This window comes from Lepisma saccharinum, chromosome 30 (assembly GCF_977018435.1).
Source record: "Lepisma saccharinum chromosome 30, izLepSacc3.1, whole genome shotgun sequence".
Classification (NCBI taxonomy): domain Eukaryota; kingdom Metazoa; phylum Arthropoda; class Insecta; order Zygentoma; family Lepismatidae; genus Lepisma; species Lepisma saccharinum.
In genome coordinates this window covers 16,066,687-16,075,744 of record NC_139258.1, presented here as the reverse complement: position 1 = coordinate 16,075,744, position 9,058 = coordinate 16,066,687, and positions in this window count along the sequence as shown.

Sequence of the window (9,058 nt, the reverse complement as noted above, 5' to 3'; positions counted from 1 at the left end):
AAAAGTAGATCGCCCATATATGCGACTTGGGCAAGCGGTTGTCAACCCCCGGCTCACATTTTAAATTCCGTGACCCTGAAGCCAAAAAAATGTCAACTTCTATTCCACTCAGTACGTCCTGGAAGCACAAATTAACGCAATACCATAGATAAACATATTATAGGCAGATGTTGAACTCGGGCAGCAAACCTGCGCTTGAAGTTCTCATATCGTCCGCTTGGAGGCGCCTGCTTTCACTTCTGGATCAAACTGTCAAACCAAAAATATAATATACGTTTATCTGTGGTAATATGTTTATCTGTGCTGGAAACAGCGCCAACTTTTGAGAAACATTGTATGACTGAACTCGGAGACTTGTGCAATACTGCAATATATGTAATAAGTAGGATGAAGATTTGCCTCAAAAATGCCTTTTTTCCTATTTTAGTAATAATTGCCCAATTCGGAAATAACAGCTTTCTGAGTGCCTGCTCCGGGGAAACGATGAAAAATCTGTCAATGTTCACCACTTTTAGTGCTTATTTTGCATTTTCCGTGCTTTTTTTGCCCTATTTTGAGAGTTTTTAATGCCTATCGATCCTGGTTACAAAGAAAATATAACAGCAGGCATATTATTGAGTAGGTTCGAGCAGGGACGTAAATAACACCTCCGGGGGTCGCATAACAATGAAAAATTCAGAAAGACCGATACTTGACAAAAGTTTACCTTTAAACGAACTGACAGAAGATCTTGGCTTTCTCGACCCATTGGATTATTTTAAAGTAAAGATTTTCTACCGTGTTTTAGATATTCAAGTAAATCAAGCAAACAATAGATTTCAGAGTATGAAACAAATCAAAGAAAGCTTCACTTTTTATGCCGCACTGTCGTAACGGAACACACCGACAGATAGTGGAATGAGATATTAATTTCTGAGAAATGCAGATGATGTATCTTGCACTACAGCTACAGAAATTGTTTGTTTTCGGAATGTAGTTTCAACTGAAATCAAAACAAGAGACATGTCGAACATCAGCGAAGTTGCAGAATTCATATTGGTACAAAACAAAATTCTGGCTATTAGCATTCCTGACGTATGCACTGCTTACAGTATATACCTGTGACGTCTTCACCAGCCGAGAGGTTGTTTTCCAAACTAAAATTCATCGAAAATTACTTGAGAAACACAATGACAAGAGTAAGATTGGTTCTGTTAAGAATCGAAAGCAATCGAGCTCGAAAACTGGACTTGACCAAACTAGCGTAAGAATTTAATTCCCTTAAAAGATATGGAGGACTGTTAATGGGCATTTAACAATATCGTAATTTTTGTAGTAACAGTGCATTTTGATTCATAATTACAATACATATATTTTTTTATAGTTTATCTGTTGTCTTAACCTTTGGTATCAGTTTTTACATTGATTCAAATTACATGTATGTATTTTCATATTTGTATATACGTAATATAAATGTAGGCGTGAATTAATATTTCAGAATGTTCTAGTAGGGGCGCACAACTGGATTAATCATCTGGGGGTACTGAGGGGGTGCGGAATAAAATTTAGGGGGTGCGATGTTGAAAATAAAGAAAGCATGAAATATGCATGCATGTTTTAGCAGAGGCACAATTTTTTCGGCCCGGGGGGGGGGGGGGCAGGGACGGCGCCAGAAATTTTCGACCGGGTGGGCAAAAGCTCCTTATTGATAGATTAGGGTGGGCAGTATAAATGTAAGACCATGTATGTGTACAGTACGTAAGACGTATGTATCCCCCTCTCTCTTACACTCCTGATTTTCCTCTTACTTCTTTTTCCCTTTTCTTGTTTTCCTCTTTATTCTTTTCTAATCTATTGTCACATCTTGTTCCATTTCCTTTCGCTTTGTCTCTGATGGACAAAATTATTTCAAGGAAGTGTTTACACATGCGCAGCCATACCCCAGCCATACATTCTAAATCATATTCTTTCATGTTAATATAGTGAAATAAATGTGAATTAGGTTTAAGCTTCTGTTGCAAATACAAGGCACATACTTCATTTTATGTATTCGGCGACAATGATAGAAAGTACGATGGTAGATAATCGTGAAGTTACTCGTAATTTAAATGCATGTTCCTGAGCATAGTATTTTCATCGTATGAGTTTTTGACTGAAAGACTTTTCTTACTCCTTTGGGGATCACTTTTCTTAGCTTACAAGGCTTGCACAACTGACAAATCTATCTGAATGTTTGTAGTAGCAGTGATTGGATGCCAACATTTGAGGGGCAAGGACAATATATTTTTTCTTGGTAGAAAAGGCTTGGCATAAAAAGGCCATAGAGCAGGGGCAAAAAGTGGCAACATTTGGCGAGAGAACTGCATCCCCCACTTCCCGGTTCTCCTAATCCTAATTATAACACCATTAAGCCTTGGTTCCATGATTTTGAAAAACTAAGTATGCTGACCAAGCCAGTAATTTATTTTATTAAAAACATAAACTAAACGTAACGTTTCAACCTTCTAGCAAGGTCTTCATCACACTCTGTATCAAGTACAAAAGTAATGAGATACACAAAAAGGGCATTATATATACACACAAACATTACTCCCTCCAGACTATTAGAAAGTTGTTTGGAACTTTCTAGCAGGTGGCTTTCACTTGCCAACTGTATGTTCACCTAAAAGGCTAACCATAAAAACTTTCATATAGAATGTGTTGGACTTTTTATCTCACGCTCTTTTTCCTTCATTTTCTCCCTTCTCCTCTCCTCTTTCTCTCTTGTCCTTTCCACTCTTTCTAACACCTTCTTCCATTCTTTGTTTAACTTTAAGTCCCCCATAATAGTCTGGAGGGAGTAATGTTTGTGTATATATAATGCCCTTTTTGTGTATCTTGTTACTTTTGTATTTGCTACGGTGTCTGATGAAGACCTTGCTAGAAGGTTGAAACGTTACGTTTAGTTTATGTTTTTAATAAAATAAATTACTGCCTTGGTCAGCATACTTAGTTTTTCCTAATCCTAATGTTTGGATTAAAATGAACGTCTTATTAGGAATGATTTAAAACACACGCGGAAATCAAATTCTTTGTTCATTGTCCATGAATTATTCCTAGGCTAATCAAAGGCTATTTTGACAGAATATCACTCACAAACAAGTAAGATCGAAAAATCTTTTCAGAATTGAAGAGATTATTAGCTAAGTTAATAACGGCGAACGCGATTTTTTTCATTGAAATTTGGGGACTTGGCCCCTCCCAACCTCGTTTTTCTCACTTGGGCTTTCTAAATTGTACACGGTCGCGTGCTCCGATGTTTTTGTTTTCAAACAAAAGTTATCCGAAGTAGATTGCTCAAATAGTCTCCGAGATATAAAGTTTTTCTGAAATAAGTGTAAAAATTTAAAAATCGCGCGCGAAGGCCACGGCGAGAGAGGGGTTACTTCCGAAAACCGGCTCGGCTGTTTAAAGGTTAAATATAACAAATCAACCACAACTTACTGTTCCAAAAATGGAGTTGCATTAGTTCATACCTCTTAGAAAGTTGAGATGGTAGTTTCAATTGCACAGCGTTTCATTAGTGGATCAAGTCAAGCCAGCTAATTCAGTGAACAATGATGTTGTTTTCCGAAAGTCTCAAAAATTTGTCTCAGGCAATCACCCTCCTAAAATGGACGCATCTTCTGTGGTGATAAAATGCCACGTTTGGTGCGAGTTCTTTCTGTATATTTTTCCCCAAAAGGCATAACGCTGTCGCATTATAATGAAGACGTCCTGTGTTCGACTTCCCCCTCCTTTGGTGGAAGCACAATGCACACTGGTTCCACGTTAAACTGTAGGTTTAGTCCCGATTAGCCTATCTGAGCATAAAAGTGGATGTAAAAACAAACTAACAAAATCGTCTTCTGGATACATCGTGACATAACTTTTTTCTTTACTTCAGCTGCATCTACAGATTCTGTTGACATTTTCGGCTGATTCATGTGGCAAAATTTATGTATGGAACGAGGATTTCTAAATAAGATAAGCCACTCATTAGCAATTGAATAATTCTGTAGCTTTTTCCATACATAACTGGTTTATTAAAATTTATTCACTTCGGTATTGTAGTGATTATTGTGATTTCTTCTTATTAGTAGAATGAATATAAAGTTGATATTTCGCATACCATATTGATATTTGAAGATAACAAGTATATAAAAATTGTAATGAAATAAAAAAAGGGACACTTCTGGAATTTTAATGCAGAGCTAATTAAAACTATATTATACTCTTTAGGTTTATGGCTTCAGCAACAGAAGCCTTTCATCTGTCCCTATTCGGGGCAAGATCAATCCAATCTTTTTGATCCTTGCCGATTTCTTTTAGGTCCATCTTAACGTTATCCCTCCATCCTCGTCTTGGCCTTCCTACTGGTCTCTTACCATCAGGTTTCCCAACAAGAATCCTGTAAACTATTTTTTTTCCTCTGCCATTCGTGTCACATGGCCTTAACATCTAAGTCTTCTTGATTAAATTATTCTCATAATAATAATTAAAAAGTCAAAATAATGTATTGTGTTGCCGGAGGAAGTAACGCTAAGATGATTATTTTTTTTGTTTATTTAGAGATTATTTTAACCATACCCAGGCCGGGATTTATATCCGTATGTGGAGAACTGGAACTGCAGTCCTCAAGTTCACCGTAAATTCTGATCTAATCTTGATCATACCCTGCATAATTTTGAGCCTCCTAAGCCTACTAACTGTTTTTAATCATGGAAGTATTCATTTGATCACAGTTTTTGTTTCAATAGCTCTAGTAATTACTTTCACTTTCTAATGACAAAATTGACATTTTATGGGTTGATAATATGTGAACATTTCTAACATAGATAATATTCACAAGTAAAATATACATGTTATGAACACCAGGATACACTTATTTATCGAATCATTCATATATCTCCAAGTATATGTACTTATTGAATTTGATTGGGTGGGCAATCGGGTGGGCACAGGAATTTTTGGGTGGGCGCTTGCCCACCCCTGGCGCCGTCCCTGGGGGGGGGGGAGAGTACCACGATAAACGTGCCAATAATAAAAGAGGAGAAGTCGGTGCTAAAGCATTCATGGCCTCCCCGATGGCGCATTGGTAGCGTTGTCGCCTTGTAATCAAACGGTCCCGGGTTCGATACCCGGTGGAGGCACAGTGGTTCAGATCCCACTTTAAACTGTAGGTCCAGTCCGATTAGCCTTTGCATGCATAAAGTTTGCTTCAAACAAAAACTCAAACGAGGCTCTGGCGCCTTGATCCACAGCCAGGATACTTCGAAGGGAGTGGGTCGCATGTTACCACTCAACATGGTTCATCCAAAGGAATATCGGGTCATCAAACAGGTACCTCGCCTCTGGCATTTGTGCCTTACTGCCTCTATAACCCGTTGCCTAAAGGAACGTGCTCCTTTGTATCAGCAGGACATTCAAGGTGAATGTTAGGGAGAAAAAATATATATCTTTCTCATAATCAAGGCCAACAGGAAAAGCACAAGTCGATTTCCGGTGAAGGGAGAGATTTTGGTCTCATTTATTTCAGTGGCTTCATCACACCAGTACAGTGATTTGCTGCTTTAAAGAGAAATTGTCATATTGTCATACCTCCAATTTAAGGCTCACAGATGAACATACAAGGTATTACACGTAAATTACCTTCAAATGACTATCACCTTCAAAATAATCACCAGAGGAGGCAATACACTTTGACCAGCGTTTGTACAGGTCTTGGAAACACTGACATTAACATTGACAGTAAGTGTTCGCAAAATGCGCGTGATATTTAATTTAATGTCCGCGACGTCGTCAAATCTTCGCCCTTTCATAGCCATGTTAAGCTTGGGAAAAAGGCCAAAATCAGCAAGTGATAAGTCCGGAGAATATGGAGGGTGATTGATCACTGTCACTGAATGCTTATCAAGGTATTGTTGTACAGACAATGCGGTATGAGGACGAGCAGTATCGTGTAACACAAAACCATTGGCCAGAATCACAGAGGTCCTTACCTAAACCGCTTCATCCTGTTCCTGAGTCGACCAAGCACTTCCTTGCACGAGTACAAATGAAGCATGTCTGACAGTTGCTGCGTGGTTAAACGTCTATAACCTCTCACCAGTGCACGAACTTTCTCCACATTGTCATCATTCCTTGAGGTTGAAGGGCGTCCTGATCTTGGTTCATCCTCGACCAGAGGCGTCTCCTGAACGCATGCGGTGCATGCTGCGCATGCGTCAATTGTTGGAAAAAGCTAATTTCTTCATATAGGAGAAATATTTATTTTACACGAGAGCGCTCAACTAAACTTATATTACATTTCTTGGATCTGAAGTGACGCATGCGTAAATTGTGGGAAAAGAATTATTACTTTCTTTCACTTCAGATCCAAGTAATGTAATATAAGCTTAGTTGAGCGCATGGTGTAAAATAAATACTTCTCATATATGAAGAAATTAGAATGTAGAAATGCTCATTAATGTCGCAGAGCAAGCTGTCCTTTTCCCCACAATTGACGCATGCGTTGAGGAGACGCCTTTGTCCTCGACACTTTCACGTCCTCCTTTGAAACGATTGTACCAGTCATACACCTGGATTCTTGATAATGCTGCATCACCATACACTGCCCGTATCATCTGTAACGTTTCGGTAAACGATTTACCCAATTTGTAACAAAACTTTATGCTGTAACGTTGTTCCATCTTGGTGCGCGTATTTTCTACGCCGTCTGCACACGACCTGCATCTGACGCACGCTTGCCCCGATACCGACTGCCTGTAACAGGTTGGAACATGCACTGATGGGAAGTTTAGATATAGCTCTTTGCACTGTTGCCAGAATACGGTACCTTTTTATTTGGTTTGGTTCTTTTTTTTGACAGTTCGGTTTCTTTATGGGCGGACCTTGTATGTACCGGTAATTTATTAGAACAATACCATAGTAAATAACTGCTATGGTTGATTTCTCCAACGACGAATGGACACTTAACACTAAATCGTCCAAATTCCTCAGCACACAAAATAACTTTACTTTTAAATGCTGTATCATATGAGTGATGCTTTGTTAATGTCAGTTTACACTTTACAAAAGCTCATGACCAACTCTTGTGTAGGCAAAGAGCACATGAAATGTTTATTGTTGTATTGTAACACATTAAATTTAGAGGTAAACAATTTCGGTAAGGCTGATTTTATCAATCGGTATTTCGGTAAAACAGCGAGGAAAGATTTGTACATTGAAACTGACAAATTTAATAACGAAATTCGCTCTCGAAAATTTTTCAGTTCTTAGATATTACTGTGAACTGAAAAATATTTTTCATAACGGCAAGAAAAACTGCTTTAAAAAAATGCTTTTAACTTATTCCTTTAGTTGGTGTTGCCTGTTTCGTGCTTCCTTTGACGTGCTTTAGAAAGGGGGTAGAAGGTGTCTCGCCCCTAAGATGTTTGTGATTGTGTGAGAGTACCAGGGCCGGATTAACCTATGGGCAACTGGGGCAATTGCCCCGGGGCCCCCACCAAAAGGAAGCTGTAAAGGGCCTCCATCAAAAAATCTTCTAACCAGTTGGCTATGGTTGTGAAAAATTATATAAGAAGTTGTATTTTAAAAATAAAAAAAAAATTCAATATTGTCGTATGTCTACACTCTTCTGATCCAGAAGAGTACAATAAGGAACACTCACGTCAGCGGGTGAAAAACGTCCGACTGAATCCTCTTGACTATGAAAATAAACCTCAAATCCACCTCTCGCCTAGTGAACATTTCAGAGTGGAAAGTTTTCTACCAGTGATTGATCAAATCACCTCATCAGTCTCAGACAGGATTTTCCCTATGAAACTGTCGCAAAGAGGTTCAGTATTCTAAATGAACTTGCAACTCCATCGCAAATTACATCTGCAGCTCGCGGGCTTGTGAGCATCTACGAGGAGGATCTGCGATGATCTGGAACCCTCGCTAGAGAATGAGCTGATACAGTTTGCACACCTAGTAAGCAGTAGCAATGTCAAACATCAGGATGACATCCCAATGAAACTGTCTATGTATAATATTGTATGTAAGGACCCGTTCCGCAGCACATTTCCCAATGTTGAAATATTCTTTAGAATGTACGTTGGTCTTAATGGTAACAAACTGCAGCGGAGAAAGATCTTTCTCAAAAAATGTAATTAGTGAAAAACAGGGCTTCGTGCTGCCATGGGACAGGATCGCTAATCCAACCTTTGTTTATTAAGCATTGAACATGAACTTCTTCGTGAATTGGACTTCGATGATATGGTAGATGAATTTTCGGCGAAAAAGGCAAGAAAAGTGTGTCTACTACAAGGTGGCGCAAAAGTTATCACCTGATTTTCTTAGCCTATGGCTTGGGTTTTAAATTAAACAAAGTAGTTTTTTTGTGTTAAACTTTCATTGATACAATTATACTTGTAAGTTTTGTCCTCAATTTTTAAAGATAACATCCAATAAATGACCACCATTCGAATTGATGAAAATTTGTGCTCTTTTTATTGCGTTTTCCATGGTGTTGGAAATCTGCGGGGAAATGTTTTCAATTTCATGCTGAATATTGTCCTTTAGTTGCTGTAACGTCTCTGGCTTATTCACATAAACCAATAACCTCAAATATCCCCAAAGGAAAATATCTGGAGCGGTCAAATCGGGGGACCTGGCCGGCCATGGCAAATCACCAAAACGGGATATTACTCTGCCGGAAAAGTATCACAATTTTTCCACGTTCTTGTGGGGTATACTTATTCATATTCGCACACAATAAATTTCGTGAGTATCTTCTATTTAACTGACAAAACACTACTGATATAAATATAAAGATGTCAAAATAAAGGTCAGTTCAAATAGGATGATGACTTTTGCGCCACCCTTAAGTGTTAAGCCTTTGGGAATTTTCTTGAAGAAAGTGTAGTTACTACAATTTCCACAATTGTCCAGTAGATGGACCGTGCATATGTAGTGACATATTTACTCTTAATTGCAAATAATATCATTTATATTAAATTATGTACGTAAGTACAGTCTACTGCTCAGTTTTCTGTTTCCGTCTGAACCCCCTAGT